The sequence below is a fragment of the Lissotriton helveticus genome, chromosome 3_1, assembly GCF_964261635.1.
Source record: "Lissotriton helveticus chromosome 3_1, aLisHel1.1, whole genome shotgun sequence".
NCBI lineage: Eukaryota > Metazoa > Chordata > Amphibia > Caudata > Salamandridae > Lissotriton > Lissotriton helveticus.
In genome coordinates, this window is record NC_136061.1 from 1,680,180,192 (window position 1) to 1,680,201,500 (window position 21,309).

A 21,309-nucleotide genomic window follows, 5' to 3' on the forward strand; every position below is an offset into this window, starting at 1 on the left:
CTATTGTACGCCTTTATGCTTATACCACTTCTACCCAGAGTGCTGAAATAGATCAGGCGCGACCAGGCCCAAGGTATTCTTGTGGCCCCGGACTGGGCTTGTAGAGTTTGGTATCCCGAGCTACTCAGTATGAGCATGGATCCCCTCATCCGATTGCCTCTTCGGGAGGATCTTCTGTCGCAGCAGCAGGGGATGGTCCTCCACCCGAAACTGTCCAGCTTCCACCTACATGCGTTGAGATTTAGCGGCAACAGTAATTCCTTTTGACTTGCCTCCAGAAGTCTGTGATATCATTCTGGCAACCAGGCGTCCCTCCACTAAATCGGTATATGCCTGCTGGTGGAACACATTTGTGGCATGGTGCACAGCAAGGCTGTGGATCCCCTTTCTGTCCCTCTTTCAAAAGTTCTTTTGGTCCTTTTTTCTCTGGCCCAGCAGGGCCCTGATCTGGCCACCACTGAGGGCTACCTTTCTGCGATGTCACCCTTTCTCTGGCTCCCTAATCAGCCCTCTCTTTTCAAGTCCCCTGTTGTAAATAGATTTCTCAAAGGAATTACACACCTTTTTCCTCCTATTCCGTTTGTTATGCCGCAGTTGGACCTGAATCTAGTTCTTACTTATTTGATGTGCGCTCCTTTTGAGCAACTTCACAACTGTCCTCTTCGTTTATTGACTTTGAAGAATGCTTTCCTGGTTGACGTCACCTCCTCTAGGCATGCGAGTGAGCTCCAGGCTCTTTCCTGTAAGCCTCCCTTTCTGTCAGTCCATCCGCATAAAGTTGTGCTTATCACTTGTCCTTCCTTCTTGCCAAAGGTTGTCACTGCCTTCCACATAGGGCAAACTATCACCTTGCCCACTTTCTTTCCGCCTCCGCAGCCTTCCAGAGAGGAAGAAAGGCTCGACCGTCTGGGCCCAAAACGTGCACTCTCCTTCTACCTGAATCGTAAACAACAGTGCCGGGTGGATGACCTGCTCTTTGTTGGCTACGTAGGCGCCAAGAAAGGCCGGGCTGTACACAAGTGGACTATCTCCTGCAGGGTAGTTTTTTGTGTATAAAGGCCTGTTATTCTCTGGCTAAAAATGAACCTCCGGTGGGGTTGCGCGCCCATTCTACCCGGGCAACAGCAGCTACTAATGCATTGGGACGTGGTGTCCTTCTGCAAGACATCTGTTAGGCAGCCATGTGGGCCTCGCTCCACACTTTGACTAAGCATTTTTGCCTTGACAGTCAAGTCCGGACAGATGATGTCTTTGGCCGTTCTGTTCTCCTTAACTTTCTGGTGTGATCTTGGTTCGCAGACCCACCACCGGGGTTGGTTTTTCTGGGGTATCTATTCTAAGGTAAGAAATCTATCACTAATTTGTTTCTTTCAGATGAAGAAGTTACTTCCCTTCTGTATTGATATATCTGTAAGATAGATTCCTTACCACCCCACCCATCCTCCCCATTCTGCAAACTGATTTCTAGGGTTAAGGTCATCCTTTCAGGGCCCTAGTTTCAATGCACCAGTGGTCAGTATTGTGCATGGCTCTGCATTCCTGGCCCAGAAAGTCATTTACAGAACTGATGTCAGCGCCCGTCAGCGCATCTAAGTAGCTCCAACGGCGTCATCTCGGCGACTACGAAGCCCCCGACGTACGCGGATCCGCAAGACGACACCTACCGACGCGCAGGGGTACTGCTGACGAAAACTTTCCGGATCCAGTCTGACGCCTGGGGGTAATTCTAAGGTAAGGAAGCTATCACTAACTAATGTTTCTTACAGATATATAGTTACCAAAGGTAAATAACTTGTTCATCTTGATTTGTAAAATTTAAACTGCAACATAACATAAAAACTCTATTTGTATTGTGTCAGCCAGTTGCAAAGTAGCTGGTACATTAGCTAGAAAAAACCCCAAATATAATTTAGTTTTTATTACTGAACAATATCTGCATAAATACACACAGATTGCTCACAGAAGCTTCAAAAGGGAAAAGGAACAGAAGCAAGTATAGTATCTATGCAGATAAGAGAGCCAAAATGAGAAATAAAAGTGGTGAACGAAAAAAGAGCTATTGGTAAGAGGACAAACTAATTTCTTAAAAATATGTGTGGACATTTCCAAAGATTATGAAATAATTAAAATAAAATTCAAACTATGAAAAAACATAACAATGGACAAAATCTATATAGCAATAACAGGAAAGAATGTAACAAGGATGTATACACCTTAACAAGGAGACAGAAGCAGTTTAGGGAAATCAGAACTAGTAGTAGAGTAATTATATAAAAAAACAAATAACGAGTAGAGAGAGAATTTGATAAGGCGTTTGCTTTGAAGGTAATGATCAGGCGTTTGCTTTGAAGGTAATGTTTATATTTTGATTATAAATAGAATGAAGACTCATGACAAAATGGAGTGGTACTTTTTTTAAAACTTCTTTTTATTGTTTTTCAATCATACAAAGAACATCAGTAGCATCATTACGAACAGTGAGAAGTATAATATCAGTTTGCTTGCATCCATGGTACACATAGCATGAGATTTCCGCACATAACCTATCAAGGCATATCATTGCATCAGCAGGGCAATAGGAGGCAATTGGCCGTGCTGCAGCATACCATACAACATTCTCATAACCAGTCTACATGCACATTACATCATTTTCGAGTCCTTACTTGCGTATATGGCAAGGCAGTCCACACTAAAATGTAAATTATGGTGGTCACAGTTGGCATCCCCATTGTGCCTAGCGCAAGACCCTATTACTATTTGCGTATCCTCCGGATTTGCTAGTGCGTAGGTATTTCTGTATCGGGCTGTGAAGACTCACATGGTGTGCTAGCAGTTAACATGTTAAGGGGGCCCATATATCTCTGCGTCTGGAGGCGCTAGGCAGCAATTCAGCATATGTGGTGAGGCAAATCACCAAGTCATCAATCCACCCCTTAATACTTGGTGTTACGCCTGTAGTGGTTTAACATAGCAGAGCAGGGCCATCAATGGGGTGGGCTCCACGCGTGAATTTATCATCAGTGTCAGAGTGTCAAAGACTTGCCCCCAAAACTCTTACCTATGGGCAGTCCCACACCAGATGTAGAAAATCTGCTCCAGGAGCACGACACCTGTCACATCTGTCTGAATCTCTTAGATGGTATCTGTGCATCCTGGCTGGGGTGTAATATACTCTATGCAGGAACTTATAATGTATTATGCGAAGTCTGCTGCTGGCCGAGACCCATTCAGTTTGCAGGCAACAGTACTCCCAATGGTCATCTGTTAGGGCGAAACCCAGCTCCTCACCCCATCGCGTGCAGGAAATCGTAGCCAGCAGCTCCTCCTGCCTGTGCACCGCCCAATATATCAGGGAGACGAGGCGCCTAGCCATTGCACTCTTTAGTATCAGCTGTAATGGTGCTAGTACTTGTGGTTCTGCTGGGAAATCCGGGGTGAGAGACCGGATCCCTGTCTGAGCCAGATGTACAGAAAAACGTCAAGTGGTTTTTTTTGCTGGCCCTGAAATACATGATCAACAGTCGGAATTGGCCATTATGGTATAAGTCCCCCCAGGTGCAAATGTGGGTACGCTCTCTAAAGTTGTGAAAAATTGCTTCTTGGAGAAGGGGCATGCTCGGGTGATAAGGGAGAAGTAATAATGGAGAATATAGCATGGGGGCAATTGTGCATGTAGGGCTGGTCTGCATCTTATCTCTAGAACTAATCGGCTCCTATATTGCTCCGTCTATAGGGATGGGGTGTGCGAGCCAGTGTTCCGCCGCAACTTGCGGCATATACCGTGGCTGTTCCACCCAAAACCATGCATAGTGGGCTTGAGCGCTAATGTAGCATAGTTCGGAACTTGGTATTCCAAACCCTCCCTGAGTACGGTCTAATAAGGACATTCCATTGCAGTGGATTACCCCCCATACTCCGACTTGAGTTTCTTAAAAAAGAAAGTCCCTGGATAAGACGGAAGATTTAAAAAGAGGTAGAGTAATTGGGGAAGTACCACCATTTTAATTAAAGATGCTCGGCCCGCCATGGTGAGGGTCAAAGCAATCCAGCGGGTGACACATTCCGCTATGCGGGTCATTGCAGTACCATCATTTAACCACATAAGCTCCTCTCTGTCCCTAGTAACACATATACCCAACTATCTCAATTCCTTGTCACACCACTCTAAGGGATAGTCCAGCAGAAAGCGAACTTTGCAGTTGTCAAAGGGAAAATACTAAACTTGCCCCAGTTAATTTGGATCCCTGACAGTTTCCCAAAAACTATAAAGTCCCTGAGGTTCGGATTCAAATTTTGCTGCGGTCCCGGATGTATAGGTTGATATCATCGGCATATAGGGATATGAGTATTTGCTGCATATTGCAGTGTAGAGCCTTATCATTATGGTGTTTCCGTAGTTTCGACGCTAATGGCTCCACTGCAATGGCAAAGAGCATTGGGGAAAGCGGGCACCCCTGTCGGGTACCCCTGGTAATTTGGAAACACCTGGGATGTGCGACCATTAATGAGCACCTTAGCAACCGGCAGTTGGTATAATAGCCTAATCCATGAGAGAAAAAGGGGTGGGAGCCCCATTCGCAGCATCACCCCAAAGATGTAGTCCCACTCAATGGAATCGAAAGCCTTGCTGGCATCTAAAAATACCGCAGCCAGGGGCAGGTCAGGCGAGACATTATTTAGAATAGCAAAAGTGTTCTCAAATTATAGGAGGTGGCATCCCAGTTAAGGAGGGAGAAAGGCCTATAGGAGTCGCAATGCTGGGGCGTTTTCCCTGCCTTCAATAGTGAAATTATAAGAGCCTCCCTCATAGATACAGGGAGGCATCCAGCCTCCAGAGATTCTTCATACACCTCACGAAGAATGGGTGGCCATTAGATCTATATACGTTTTATAAAATTCTATAGGAATTCCGTCCATTCCCGTGGCTTTCCCTGATTGCATACTCCTAATGGCATCTCTGACCTCGTTCAGTTCAAAAGGGGCACATAAGAAAGTTTGTTACACATCACTCAACCAGCCCAGCGCCACATCTCTCAAATCGCTCTCTAGATCCAAGTCATCCTTCCTATTTGTAGTGTAGAGGTGGTTGTAAAAACCTGTAAAGGCACTAAGGATGTTGGCTGTGTCCCGATAGACCATCCCGTATAGGTCTTCAATCTCCAATACATAATTAGAGTAGCGAGGTTTTCTAACCATGTGCGCTAAAGTCCTACCTGGCCTCTCCGTAACATCTGGCCACCCAGAATTTACCCCGAAACTGTGTTTCCCTCTGTGCTGTGTCCATATACTCCGTGAGTGTCTCTCTAAACTTAATTTGGGCAGATCTACTCGGGCCTGTGTCCAAGTCCACTTCCAGCGGTTTAAGCTCTACCTCCAACTTTCGTAATGAGTTAGTTATTCTTTTAAGTACCCCGGACCCCTTTAATATGCAGAACCCGCGGAGCGTGACCTTGAATGCCTCCCAAATGGTTTCTACACTGTCCACTGATCCTTTATTGCACGCGAAAAAATCCTGTACTTCTTCCTGCAGCTCTACCTGAAATACAGCGTCTAGCAAAATAGGGGCAGGAAGCCGCCAGATGCTGCACGGTGTGCCAAATTCAGAGGAGGAAAGCTTGAGTATTACCGGGGCACGATCTTGGCCCATAACAACAGGCTAGAGTGACTGAAACAGACCCCAGCCGCCCCCATGCTAGGCAGTAGCGACCCTTCGAGTCCCATTTGGCTCCCGCCAGGTGAAATGGCACCCGTTATTTTATAAGGATGGCTGTTCCCCTAGCAAACGAGGAATAAAAGGAAACAATTCTGTGCTCCACGCATTTACTTGCAAAGTTGTTTGGTTTCTTATGAGCAAAATGCGTTTCCTGCAGCATAGCTATGTGCGCTCGATGCCTGTCCAAATATGCCAATATATGTATTTTCTTCCTCGGATCACCCAAGACCCTAACATTCCACATGATAACATTTGGTGCCTCAGAATCTACGTCAGTCATACGCCTGGAATTCTGCCATCAACCTGCATGACATCCATTGAATGCAACCCAAACCACGTGCACTAGCACAGTGTAATATATTAGTTTGCTTATGATGCTCAACTACTAACTTGCCTGTCGTCCTCCCAGAACCATGGAGGATGGAATCCTGATGCGTAATCGTCAGACAAATAACAAACCATACCCCTGCTCTCCCACCCCCACCCACTGAAGAAGCCCCAACTTGCCAGAAATGGTCACCACCCACCCTCCCCTAACCCCAACCTAAGCAAGAACAGCCATACAGTCCCTGCAAATAGCATGCAGTGGACAATCCCGGGAGAATACCCATTGGTGGCCATCCCTAGGCGGCAACACAGACACCCCTCACCCACAGAGCCCTCCGTAGCTGTAGCAACCGGGTTCTTGAGGGGAGGGGGGCCCGGTGCACAATAGAAATAGCTCAAATGGCCCATCATATAAATCCCATGTGTGTCTCTTGACGTAGAACCTACTACCAAACAAGCAGCACGTCTTGAGTCATATTTAGAGTGACTAGAAGCAACGTGGACTGTCTCATTGCAATTCATCTTCTGCACCCATCGATGAAGACTGTTGTGATGCCGCCATGCCTCCGTCAGTGCGATTCATGCTCCTCACATGTTTGAGGAATCCCTCCACCTGCTGCTGCTGGGTGAAGAACCGATGCTTGCCCTGATGTGTAATCCCGAGATGCGCCGGGTATAATAGCGCATAATCAATTTGTGCCTTCCGCAGCTTGTTTTTGACGTCCATAAACTTACGCCTCTCCTGCTGGACCATAGGTGTAAAATCCGGGTAGATGGAGAACGTGTTTCCATCTTATGACCGATTCTGTTTACTTCTCGCTGCTCGTAGGGCCACATCTCGGTCTCTATAATTCAAATGTCTCGCTATTAAGAGACTTGACGTGCTACCAGGTGGCGGGCGAGGCCCCAGGGACCTGTGGGCCTGTTCTACGATGAACTGGCTGGAAAAGGATTCAGCTCCGATTGCAGCCACCAACATTTTCTCGACATATTCATCCATTTAGTTGATTCAGGAATTCCTAGTACGCAAATATTGTTTTGTCTGCTGCACGCTTCTAAGCCTTCGTTCTTTGCAGCAATAAGTTTCAGGAGTTTATCCATGTGGGCAAGCTGCGTAGTATTCCTGAAGGTTGTGTCCTCGGTGTCCGAAATGCGCTGCTCCGCTTCCTTTATACAATCCTCATGCCCCTCCAGCTTATGTGCTATGGCATCCAAATGCGACGACATTCTATCTACCTTGTCCATGATAGTGGCGAACCCCTGTCTGACCTCCTGCAGGATACTCTGCACATCAGCAGTCTGCAAGGTAGCACCTCCCTGGCCCTCGTCCCTCCTGTCCAGGTCGTGGTCATCCTGTAGGTTCAGGGCACCTTCAGCCCACTCTGTCATCCAGCGGGGTGGCCCAACCGGGCCTACGACAGATATCAACTAATGAAGCACCAGTGCAGGGCGGCGTAAAGGCTCACAGCCGCCTAATCGCAACCTCTTTAGGCATATGGTCAAAGTCCAGGCCACACAGCACAGAGGGGCTCAGATGCCGCTGCCAAGGCAAAGCTCGCAATGCAGCAGATAGCGACAGGGATAACTCCAGGGCACCACACGTATAGGCACCAAATACAGCAAACTCTCAAAGCGTCAGCAAAATGATGTCATATTAGTCATTCTCAGAGCCAGTTCCCAACAGATGGCTGGTTTGTTGCGGGGGGAAAAATCTGGGTACTATGCACTGGAAAACACTGTATCAGGGGTCTCCTCTCCTCAGGTGAAGTCACATTCAGGGATAGGCCCCCCTGTCCACAATAGAAGCAAGTATATCAGTGTCACTGAACAATCTCTCCGCCCTCTACTTCCGCAAAATAGTGTCCGGCAGCCTCCTAACACAAAATGGCGCTAGTCCAGGGGTCTCAACAGCCCACAGTCACACAGTGGAGCGGAGCCGCGCCGACAAAGAATTAAGCCCCCTCCCAACTTCAGCGGGGTCGCAGGTGGCAATCTGACCAGGCCCTGTCTCTCAGGATATCAAACAATCAGCAGGGGCCAGTGTTAGTAACCCTGGGAGCCACAGGTGCCCCAGTCTCAGTGAGACAGGTTGGCTGGAGTGCGAGCGCGATATGACGCCGTATGTCCAATGCAGTAGGTGGCTGGGGCAGCCCGATCCCTCCAGTAGATCTCCAATCATCAAGTTCTTTACTGCTAAGGCGGCGGTAGCACACCTCCCCGCCGCCGAGAAGCCCAGGTCTGCCGCCGCCTGCAAAGCGTCCCGCCTCTCACCTTCTGTTGTCCTCCGCAGCACAGGCAGTGTCGGCCCCCCCGACCATCAAATATCAAATTCTGCCGCCACTAGGTGCCTCACAGTCCCAACCTCCGTGCAGGATTTCAGGGTGAAGTCTCCGCTTCTGCCGCTCGCGCCGCGTCTCACAGCCTGGATGCCTCGAGCGCAGCAGCGGGCTCATCCAGTCGCATGGCCGCTCCGTACTACCACACAGCACCGTTCACTCCTCTTGCCAAATCAGAAGCTGAGCAGGTTCAGCCCAAATCTCCAGATTTTTACAGCGAGTCAGCAGGTAGCATATCTCTTGCAGTGAACAGCTTTGCAAGTGTCTATAAGGCCATTAAGCAGTATAAATGCAAGGATGAAGACACCAGGCTGCAGGAACCTCGCTCTTGTGCGGCCATCTTGCGTGTGCACCCCCCAAAATGGAGTGGTACACAAGGGGACAAAACCAGAAAAAAAGATTAGTGAATAGAAGTAACTTTTGTAAAGTTTTTAGTGGAAAAGCATACCTACTTCTAGTACATAATCTTTCTTTAATGAAGAAAGCTATCTCCAGGGTCATAGATTAGTGCATGCTATTGATTACAGAGGGCAATGTTATGAAATGAAGAATGCCATTCCTATAGCGAAAGAGGTGATGGTACCTACAAATGTAGAACAAGTTATTGGAGAACAGGCACAAGGAAAGCGGATTCAGGCACCTGTATAGAAACAGGATTGTAATAGTGTTAGTAGTATTCAACATTAATTCATTGATATAGTAAGGACATATCTTTCCGAGGCGCAGTTTAAAACAGAAAATATGTACTTTACAAGGATTGTATCCTTGCAGGGTTAGAAAGCATACACATTTGCAGGGACACTCACTAGCTTGTTTATCAAACGAGTATGCCAAAGTATTTTTCATCATTTCAGGATGTCACTCAACAATGCAAACTTTAGATAGGAGGCTGCATTATGTGAAAACTCCTGCTTTATATTTAGGAGAAATTAATAGAGCACTTTTGTATGGTACTGTGGCAAATGTAGAAAAGGTTTGTGAGGAGGTACAGTTTTGTTTCTTTGGACCCCTGCAGGATTCTAGGGAAAATGAAAAGAGGAGTTGTAGAACAGGACACAGATATTACAGTTGATAGTTTAGAAGAAGAGATTACTAAACTTTACACCGTTTGGTCTAAAAAGCCAGAGAATAGGGCCCATTATGATCGCGGACGGACTTGAGTCCGTCCGCGACCATAGAGAAGGAGGGAACCGCCGCATGGCCTGCGGAGTTCCTTCCTGTCCAATTAGGATGTGACCGCCACCCTGGCGGTCACATTCTCTATTTTTACCATTGCGGCAGGAGCGGATTCAAGCTGCACCCGCCACAATGGTAAAAATGCATACATTGCATTTGTATGCAGAAAGCGGCAGGCACCGTGCGGTGCCTGCCGATTTCTGCATACAAATGAAGGGGGGTACCATAGGTACCCCCCATATGCACCCCCCCACCCCCCCTTCACCCAGGGGGCCCGCAACGGGCCCCCTCAGTGAAGTTCCACATGCTTTTCCACGGCGGAAAACCCGCTGCGGAAAAGCATTTTTTAAAGCCCATCCTAATATGGCTGGCTGTGTCTGAGAGACACCGCCACCATATTAGAGCTTTTCCGCCGCGGTTGTAAGCCAACCGCGGCGGAAAAGCTGCAGACGGAAACCTGGACCCACCAGCCATCCTAATGTGGCGGAGGGTCTTTGGTGGGTCCGCTGCGGTTTTTCCGCATCTTCCAGGCCGGCGGTGGCTTCTGCCAGCCCGGAGGATGCGGAAAAACCGCAATCGTAATAGGCCCCTATGTTTGTATATGTTGTTGATGCACTTACTAGAAGATTTAAACACAGACTGTTGACTTGTAATTAAAAAGTGAAAAAATAAATAATGATAACTGGCAAAAGTTAGCTGTGTATTTATTTGTAGAGGAACACTGGCTTTTTGCATATGGCAAGTTATATGTAACTAGTGTTACAATAAATTGGGAGACAATACCATGAATAACATGGCTATTAGCTACCAATTTTGTAAGATGATAAAATGCCTGCTAATGTAGAAAAACTTGGATGTACCCCCCCCAAAAAAAAAAATTTACATTCATGATTATGTGCAGCATTGTGAAGGGCTCTTATGGACTTCTCACCAGCACTCACTATAACTCCACAATCCATGCAGTATAATGCCATCTAGGAAAACTGGAGCCAAATCTGGAAGTTGAGATTGGACCTCGGAAGGGACTCTCTGCTGCTTTTACACTATTCCTTTGGTATGTTTTTAGATGGTAAAGCATGGACGAAGTCCTGCAAAAATATGTTTTATTTGTACCCCTTGACAGTGTCTTGTGACATACAGTGTACTCTGCTCACTATGAACTCTTAAAGAATGTTCAAGACAGATAAATGAACACGTTCCTTTTCTTTGTTGAAAAGTGTATTATTCAATGATATTCCTTTATTTGTCAGTGACATGAATTTGTTCTTTAAAAAAAAAGAAATTGCGATTTTGTGCATGGCCATTCTTGAAAACTCCGGAACCATATCTAATGCAGTAGTCTGCACCTCTCAAATGACTTTATGGGTGAGAATTGTTGCTTGTGCAACTGATGTAGATGGTCCTCTAGTTGATTACCAATTAGAGATGTTTTCTATGTTGGGTTTTAAGATGATAGACCATGGACGTCATCCACATGAATATTTTTTATTCATCCCTCTACTGTGGATCTTTTCACCGAGTGTGCATTTTACTAGTTTTGGACCAGTTTTTAATTCCTGTTGAGTTTGAGTAAGAATAGGTAGTTTTATGGGTGTTTTGTAGTTATGTTGTATTTGTGAGTTCGGATGTTGAAAGGTATTTTTTGATATTCTTGTTTTTGTTAAATGTGTTGTTGAAATAAAGAATTGTTACTAAAAAGCTAGGCTCAATCTTTGTGGGAAATATGTTTAAATATCTGTTTTACATTTTGTCATTTGTATTTGTGACTACTGATCTGATTGGGACCTTCGGTGTGACTGTGAAGGAGGAAAATGCATTTTTGATATAGTTATTTCGACAAATGTATAAAAAGGGTACATTTCAAACTGTATCTTACTAAATAGCTACAGTGAAACTTTATGTAAAATATGTCTATATATGTGTTTTACACTATGTTAAAAACACCAGATGTTTGCAGTGTGTCCTTGGCAATGCCACTCATAGAATCATACAGGAACTACCTGTGCAATCATCAAGGACGTCCTTGCTCCGCCACTTTGCAAACATGCCTCCTTTCACAGTACTAGTTGGGGGATGAAGTCCCCTTGGCTATTGAGGGTTGTTCACCCTCCTGTTACCTCCAGAAAGTCCCACACAGTCAGTTTGCCAAGAGGTCTTTGGAGGCCACGCCCCATTTCTGCACCACTCTGCAAACGCGTCTTCCTACACACTACTGGTTGGGGAATGAAGTTCCTTTGGATGCTGATGGACCTTGGGGACCAAGAAGCACTCCTGGTACTTTCTGTAAGCCCTACACATCAGTATTTCTATGAGCTGGTCAGAGGCCGCGCCCACTTCTTTTTATAACAAGGCACCCTACCCTTGGGACAAGAAGGGCAGACCTTAGGGTTGAATAAAATGGTAGTTTTAGATTTTGAAAGTACTTTTAATTCCAAAGTCGTATTTGGACATAGGTCTAATTTAAAAGCAGCATACATAGCAGGGCTGACTTTAAATTGACAGGACTAAAAAATGAATGAGATAGCAACGCTTCTAACAAAACAGACAGGGTTTAAATACTTAGCAACAAAGGTGAATCCCTCTTGTGTATCCTATATGTAGTCACATGCTTCTCTCCTCTGTTATTCCACAAGAATAGTTTGCTAAAAAATCTTGCATTGTTCCACCTATGCAATGAGGCCCGTTTAATGTAAAAACATCTTAAAAATTCAGTATTCCAAGTTGACAACTTGTAATATCGAATTTTCGGATTTGTATAGTAGGTTTTTGTATTTTGTATTTATTTGATATTTTTCTCTTGATATACTTGCGAAATAATAATGAATGACATGTTTTTTTTATCAATGAAACTTAGTCAAATACATTTATATATAAAAGTATTGAAAAGGTATCAAGAACAGAAGAGGGTAAACCAAAGGTGTTCGGGGGACTTGGGTGGGAGGGGGGTAATCTTGGAGGTTATCTTCTATTATAAGATTGTTATAAATTTTTCAGTCTTGTTTGAGAATTGTTAGACCATTATGATATGTATCCTTTAAAGGGATGGCATGTTGTTGCTTTAATAAAAAAAATGAATAAAAAAAATTAACAGAAGAGGGTTGTTTTTAATATGATATGATGAGGATTGTGTATACTGTGAATTGAATTTGACGGTATTTAATGGGATTCATTTTCAGATTGTTTGAGATGAATTATTATATTTTCGATATTCAGAACAGATGTTTTTAAATTAACGCCTTCCAATGCGTCGGACGGCCCCCGGCGGTCTTGCGTCACAGTGGGCTTGGGTGTTGGACGGCTGCGGGCTGTCTGATTTCTGCACGCGTAAAATCTGCCCGCACAGCGGGGGATTTTGAGCCGCAGCGAACGGGTTAAACAGGTATCATTGCATGGTTGGAAGGATGAAGGATTGTTGAGTAAATGAATCTCGTGCAATAAGAGAGGTAAGAGGCGTGAGACTACATATAGGATACACAAGAGAGATTCACTTTTGTTGCTAAGTATTTAAATTGACAACAGACTCCACAGCATTGCACACGTAAGTGCATTAGGTCCACTGGGGTCTCTAAACATATATGTTCTATCATATACTAGGGATTGACAGATAGGTTGTCTGAACCAATTGTAATGACACCTAATTGCCAATTAACTTTTAAACAGGGCACTGGCCCTGGGACAGGGTAGCAGAGCCCAGGGAACAATCTTTGTCAGTAACCACCAGAATCAGTTAAAAATGGGAGTGGTCAGGGCTATGAGGATGTCTGTCTTACACAGGGTTGGTGCAAAATCCTTTAGTGGGGGCAAATGTCCATATGGAGAAATCAATCCTGACTTTGGTCACTCTCACGGGTCTAGCAGATTCGGGTACGACTTTTGGCTGTTGAAGATCTGTCTGTTAATATGGATATCAATGTGTTTATTGATAAAAAATGAACTGGTGTCCTTATTATTAGAATCACTCGTTCTGAACTCCAAATCTACCCAGACACTCAAGTATGTAGTCAGGCAGGCCCTGTGACCTAGGCCTGAGATTGCTGATTGACTGGTCAGAGGTAGGAGGGTGTGTAATTGGCATGCAAACACTCCGCAGGAAACTCTTGATCAATTCCACAGATAGGCACAGAAACATTGCAATGGTCAGGGGAGATTGCCCCAATATGGCGCACATGGCCAGAGGGATATGTGCGTTTCTGAAAACCCCATAAAGTCAGATGCCACATGAGTTAGGAACACATAGCTAATCAGAACCTGGTACTTGTGGGATCACTGTCCTCGTGAATTTGAGACCCACCTGTAGTAACTATTTGACCATTAAATTATGACTCTTAAAGCAGCTTAATGATTGCGTACTGAAGGCAATGCACATGACACACATGCCAGAAATGGCCTTTCAAGGCCACTCAGATTCACACATAAGGATGGTCTTTCAAGTGTACTCTGGAAGAAAATCTACATCTTTTCCCTTGATTTGATCATGGTGTTTTCGAGTTTAAAGTTGTATCTTTTCCAAATGGCACTTAGATGTGGATGTTGACCAATAAATAGTATACTACATGGTTCTATTTTTAGCATGCTTGTAGTTATGAATAGCATAGCGGGCTTAGTTATGATTGGTTGTTATTTTTAGATGTTTCTGCTTTCCAAATGTGTGCCATCATTAATCCAAGGCTAACTTTTCCCTACTCTCCCATTACAGCCCCTCTCCTAATTCAATTGTAGGGGCTCCCATTTGGCTGGGGGTGCATGAAATGGGTCTGGGCCTGGTTCCTGTATGATTTGTCTTTCTCCCTTTGAAGATCAGTTTGGCTACCCAGCCCCCTCCCTGTCCTGGCATCTGCAGCTGCAGATCTCTTCCCACCAGATGGTCTCTTTGTTTCAACCCAGGCCACTTCACATCTAATCAGGAGCCGCCTAGGCTCAGCCTATCAAAGGCTAGCCAGTCAGAAAAGGCTGCTACAAGGCTGTTTTTGGTAATTTCAGGACAGCAAGTTCTATGTTGTCCATGACCTGCATCTAAGCTTCTCAAACACTACATGTGATAGAAAGATAAAATAATAAAGGGCTGAAGAAAATTGCGCAAAACGTGTTTGGCATTTTAACTGTTTAGGAAGAATCAATGTAACTGTAACATTTATTGTGATATATTTTGGTTATGCATTTTGATGTGTCCTTTGTGTGTGTGTTTAATAATAGAATATCTGTCTTTTTCAGACATGCAACTGAAATAATGGAAACTGCAGGATGGAAGTCAATGATCCACTCACACCCACATCTAGTTGCAGAGGCCTTCAGGTCATTATCATCAGTACAGTCTTCAAAATGTGGAATACCACGGAAACGGCTAAAACCATCCCCCACCCCACCATGAACTTCATAAATGACATAATTGCCTTAATTCGGCATTGTTTAGAGCCTTCTTTGCTGCGCAGACACAGCTTTTTGTCACAGTAATTGCCATTCACCATTAAGTGCTTGCCACGGTCCATGTCAAGATGCAAAGCCAACTCTAGCACCTACTGTGTTTCAATACTTATTTCTAGTCTTCTTGAGTTCTCGGATCTACATTTTCCACCCAATCACTGACATACCTATAGATTACAAACACATTGTTCCATTGGGTTTAGATTGTCTATTTTTAGCTATAATGGGGTTATTTGATTTAAATTAGGGGAGAGGAGTTGGCCTAACAGCTAGGGCGCTCGACCTCGGACCTGGGGACCTGGATTCGAGTCTCGGTAACGACACCAAAACCTCCTGTGATTCTGGGCAAATCACTTAATCTCCCCGTGCCTAAAATGAATGTGTGCCCGTCCTCATGTAACGTAACTGGTGCTATGTAAAGCGCTCTGATACCTGATTCGGTTCGGGTCTAGTTTGCGCTATATAAAACTCTGCAACAAAAAAAAAATAATAATTATATTTAGTACATGATATTTGTGCCATACTATTGATCCAGGCTCTATTGATACCATCTCAGGAGAAATAGAGCTCCTTGTTGATGTATTCCATAATTAAATGAAGGTTTGGACAATGACAAAAAAACTTGATGAGATTCGTTCTAAGCATATTATTTGTCATATAAAAACTGTCCTAAACATACCACAAGAGTAGAACATGTGATAGGACAATTTGCTATAATGTGAAAACTACCCAGTGATCATGAAAGACCCATTCACCAGAGTGGGAAAACCAACGATCTTCAAACAATTATTGCTAAATTCAAACAACTGTGCAAAGACCTCACACTGTGCAGCAATAAAAAAAGTAAATCCACAATACAGCATCAGTCCACATAAAGTCTGTCAAGTCAATTCCTTGGGGATCTGAGGAAATCGAGGGCAACCATGCAAACTTTGTGACAAATGTAATACTGTAAAAACAGTAATTGATGGACAGAGTGCAGAACAATGTCATACATTCACCCCAGTACAGAGATGTGCTCACCATGCCATTTTAGTTTGAACCCAGCCATATGCAAATCAGTCTTGACCCTGTGCCCAATAGGAACAGTCCATCCTGAACTGCCAGGCTGGCCCCCCCTGGACAGAAAACAAGCATCCTAGGATCAGTTTCGGGGTTTCATCAGCCTAAGTTTAATGCTGTCCTTTGAAACAGCATAGCCAGATACTACTGCGCTCAGTTGATTTCTAGGTCTGATAATCAAGTTTCCTTAAAGAGTAGAATGTTCACTTTCTCTTTTTACCAAACGCGGTTTTCAGTGAATCCCAACTAGGTAATGTTTATTACAAATGTATGAAACTCCAAATGTTTCATTTAGCGATTTGTAGGGGGTCGCAAATCGACCTACCTCATTAATATTAATGAGGTAGGTCGCCATGTGCGGCCCCCTAGGATTTGCTAAAATCACAGAAATGGTGACCACCATGTCCGTGATTGGTTTTCAATAAAGCAAACCTGTTTGCTGTATACACTTTGACAGGTGGGGGGGCAGACGAATTGTTGATCACATTGGACAATTATGTGGTGATCACTGCTCAAGAATGTGCACCGGTCAGGCCTGTATGTTGAGTCAGTGACTCCGATGTCTCTCATATGCAATAATGATTCTTAACAGGCACACCTATGAGTGGCATGCAGATTGAATGCTTTGGTGGCTCTCTATATGCAGTTGCACAGTCTGGGAAGGTTTAGGTCTCTGGTGGACAGCATGGCCCCGCAGTTCTGCAGCATTGGTGCCACAGTTGCGAAGGCTGGTGGTCACAAGTTAAGATACAGTGGTCCATTTGCTATGTCGCTCTGTTTATGGACTTTGGGAGAAATGTTTATTATTAGTTTAGGTGGGTCATAATTCAAAGCAAGTAATAGTGGCAATATTATTGATCCTTTAAAGGTGTCAGTAATTTAAACTTGAGCTCAACTTCTAGTAGCTATGGCACAGAGCAGAAGGCACAATAAAAATCTCACTAATATATATAAAATGGAGCGTATTTTAATGAAGAAAATGACACCAAATCACCTAGGGCCAGATGTAGGAGCCATTTACCGACCGGTAACGGCCGATTTCGGCCGTTACCGACCGGTAAATGGGGTTTCGGTATGTAGGGGCACATTTTTACAGAATCTGTAAATTTACCAATTCGGTAAATTTACTGATTCTGTAAAATACTGAATCGGTATTTTTACCGATTCGGTAAATCTGAGATGTAGGTGGGACTCTTCAGAGTCCCAAAGGCCCTCCAAATTCGGTATTTTACCACCCAATCCAATTGGGTGTTAAAATACCGAATTCAGGTGTGCATGCACATGTGTGCATGCACACCTATGCCATGTGACAGACAGACATGCCCTTAGGGCATGTCTGTGTGCCACATGGCGCACATGTCAATTTCTGGGGTGCCAGAGGGTGTCAAAGTGACACCCCCTGCACCCTTGCAGAATTCGGTATTTACCGATTCGGTAATTACCGAATCGGTATTTCCCATTGATTCCTATGGGCTGTGAAGCCCATAGGAATCAATAGGAAATACCGATTCGGTATTTACCCAATCGGTAAATACCGAATATTACCGATTCGGTAATTCCACATCTGGAATTACCTACATCCCCCCCCCCTCTATTTTACCACTTCTTAAATACCGAATCGGTAAAATTCGGTATTTAAGAAGTGGTAAAATAGATTTACCTACATCTAGCCCAAAATCTAATAAGGGGAAACAGATAATATTTTTTAAAGGTTAACTTAAAAATAGCTCCAAAACGTGTGAAGCACCAGCCAAAGGAATCTGGTTGCACCAGACCGATACAAGGGTAAAGTTTAAGCCCAACAGTGATGGAGCTCGGGTTAAATACAGAGACTGGTTCGTCCTGGTTGGAAGATTTACCTTTTGACTTACTCTCTGAAATGGGAGTCAACAATCTTCAGCGGGGTAAGGCAGCAAGCTGTGGACAAGAAGGGTCCCATGTGGCCGGATAGCTGAAGGACAAAGCCCAGGTGAAGCAGTTGACATTGGCGGAAAAGCTCCCAACAGGAGAAAATCAAAGTCCTCACTCGAGGATGGCCCTTCACCAGCTTGATATTTTTCACACCATCACCTGGTGAAGTTTTCCACCTTTGGACTTTAGTCTCTTTTTGAAGCTTGAATTCTTCCAGTATGGCAAGGCTGTAACTCCACAAGCCCAGAGACCTTGTCCATAAAGTCCCTCTGTACCAGATTTGCTGGTGCGGAAAATCTCAGATTGGAAAGCAAGTGAATGTTTGGCACAGCTGCAACACACATTCATCAGATTGACCTGGCAGGTTTGTCTTGTCTGCTGTCATTTCTTCAGCCAAAAATAATTGAAAACTGTTCTAAGTCCCATGGGTTAGGGTTAGGCAGGAGGAGAACACTCTGACATTTATCTAAGGGCCCCAAAATCCAAGACCTTAGGGACACTACTCCACAATGTCTCCATTAACTCTGCACTTTGTAGTCCAGCAAATTGCGCAGTATTAATGTAATGTGCCATATATATCATTGGCTTATACATTTCTAATTGTCTGCTCATTTATTAATTAACACGTGTTAAGTGTGTGTTGCAGGTGTCGCCACCTGAAATATTTGTAACTTGTCATTCTTTTTAGTAAAAAAAATATCTATTTTTGAATATGGTGGTGATCATGGATTAATCCATACTTACTGCAATAAATCTGTGACTTCTGACCAATAATCACATTACAAAAATTCCAGTGGCCCTAGCGGAACAGCAAGGTTGTTGCTACTGTCCAACAAATAAACAAGTACAATTCATGTTCTTCTTATTTTTTTCTATCATTAATGGAGGGCCTGCTGCAGAGGCCCCCTTCCGCGGGACACATTGAAAATGGATGCGTTTGAGGTGAAGTTGCTGCCGGCTTGTGGTGCTCATGGAGGAAGAGGAAGCTGCCACTGCCATGTGCAGCCAGAGGGTCATTAACAATCATCTTACCACCATCGCTGGCAGCCAAAGTCCCGAGGCGCCACCCAACCACCACCATGGATTCTGCTCTACCAAATCGTGCGCGACCTGGGGCAAATCAAGTGTGGCCAGCAGGACTATTTGCAGCAGGTGGAGGCTGTTGAGGTCTTCTCTTTTTTATAAGGAGGGGTGGTGCTTGTGGGAGGTGAGGTTAGAAAGAACAGTTGGAGACAAGGTGATTTTTTGGTGGGGTTTGTGTGTCTTTGCATTACAGGTTGGAGTAATGTACCATACATTTAAAGAGTTAACGCTTCCAACACAGTGACAACAGAGATTGTACTCCACAACTGTCTGATTGCAACCCAATTTTACCCACTGATCATCCCCTTCACCCATCAAATTGTTTTGGTAGAATTTCCCCACTCTATTTCCCTTTCCATGTGTTAAGCAGGGAACTTACCTTAACTCTTTCAGGCCACACACCCATGCAAACTGTGTTGTAAAACAGAGTATGGGTGATCATAAACAGCCCTCTTACCCTTTAATGAATTCATCAGGCTCAGCAGCGCCACCCATCCTAACATCAGTGTCAGTAACATTTGTATAGCACTTAACTGCCCTTGCCCTACACTCTGTAACTAGTGACCGATTGCTGATGGGCTCTATCAGCACACTGCAAAAACAGTCCCTCTTTCTGAGAGCTTCTTTTGATACTTGAGTAGATAAAGGGATGTATGCTACCACTCCTATAATTGTTCCATATCTTAATGAGGGTTTTGCAAAGGGCCTTTTTAATGCTAATGGCAGTGGACGAATAGTACTAATAGGGACAACATCTCAGGACTTGTGCCATAACGTCATTCTTATTTGAAATTAATCTGGTGAGTTGTACTAGTGCATCCCAGCAAGCAAATAAACTAACAGAAAGCACAGTATGAAAAATCTAAGATTGCGACTACGATGATAAAACAACAATCTGAAAGAGACTATTAGTTATAGATTCCTTACCTTAGAATTAACCCCAGACTGGATCCGGAGCAGGGCAATGCTCTGGGCACTCTTAAAGGCTATCTTTTGGCCATTTTGCCCTTTCTTCACCTTCCTCATCTGCCTTCTCTTTTCAAGTCCCCTATTAATAGATTTCTGAAGGGCATTACTCTTCTCTTTCCTCCTTCTCCGTTAGTAATGCCCCAGTGAGACTTGAATCTTGCCCTCACTTATCCTATGTCTGCTCCCTTTGACCCACTACATAATTGTCCTCTTTGCCTCCTTAATTTGAAGACTGCTTTCTTGCTTGCCATCACTTCTGCTCACAGGTTAAGTGAGCTTCAAGCCTTATCTTCCAGACCTCCCTTTCTTTCTGTCCATCCGGACAAAGTAGACCTCCAGACTAGACCCTCTTTTCTGTCCAAAGTGGTTATCTCTCATCACATTGCCCACCTTCTTCCCGCCTCCCCACCCTTCCAAAGAGGAGGAGAGACTCCACCATCTGGACCCTAAACGTGCGCTGTCTTTTTACCTTGACCACACTAAAGACTTCTGGGTGGACAATCAACTCTTCGTTTGGTTATGTGGGCGCTAAGAAAGGTCGGGCAGTGCACAAACATACCATCTCTCAATGGGTTGTCCTATGCATTAGGATCTGTTATTCTTTGGCTAAAAAAGAACCTCCAGTAGGACTGCATGCCCACTCTACCAGGGTGATGGGGTACTGGTAAGAAAATATTACTCTGGATCCAGGCTGATGCCTGGGGGTAATTCTAAGGTAAGGAATCTATATCTAATATGTCGCTTACAGATACATTGTTACCGCAGGTAAGTAACTTGTTTATTAGCATCATAGTTGTGCGTTATTTTCTGAAGTGTGACGGGGCTTGCGGACCGGACATGACTATACCTACGGACTGGTGGTCCGCCACCCCCCTTTCACCATGCCCCTTGTCCCCACAGTTACCACCTTGTTCTTGGGTCGAGGAACCGGAGTCCGGCTGGACAGAAGACAACAACTCGTGGGGTCCCTTTAAGAACACGAAACATGAGGACGAAGCTCCACCCCTCGACGGCGTAACAACGTCAAAAGCAGGAAGTACAGAAGTCTCGTCGGACAGCGTTCCCCCGGAGGCTACGGTTATAGGAGAGGACGAACGGAGATATTCGGAGGAGGCGAGAGACATCGAGTGCGACAAGCCAGGAGGCCAACGTTTCAACGTTTCGCCCCGCCAAGTTCCCACGGGAGGAGCGTGGCTCCAAGAGGTACGGGGCCGGGTAGCGGGTTGGGTCGGGCGGAGGAGGCAGCCCCATGTGTAACGAGTACAGCCCTAACACTCCCCCTACCTCTTCACGCGCACTTCCCCACACCCC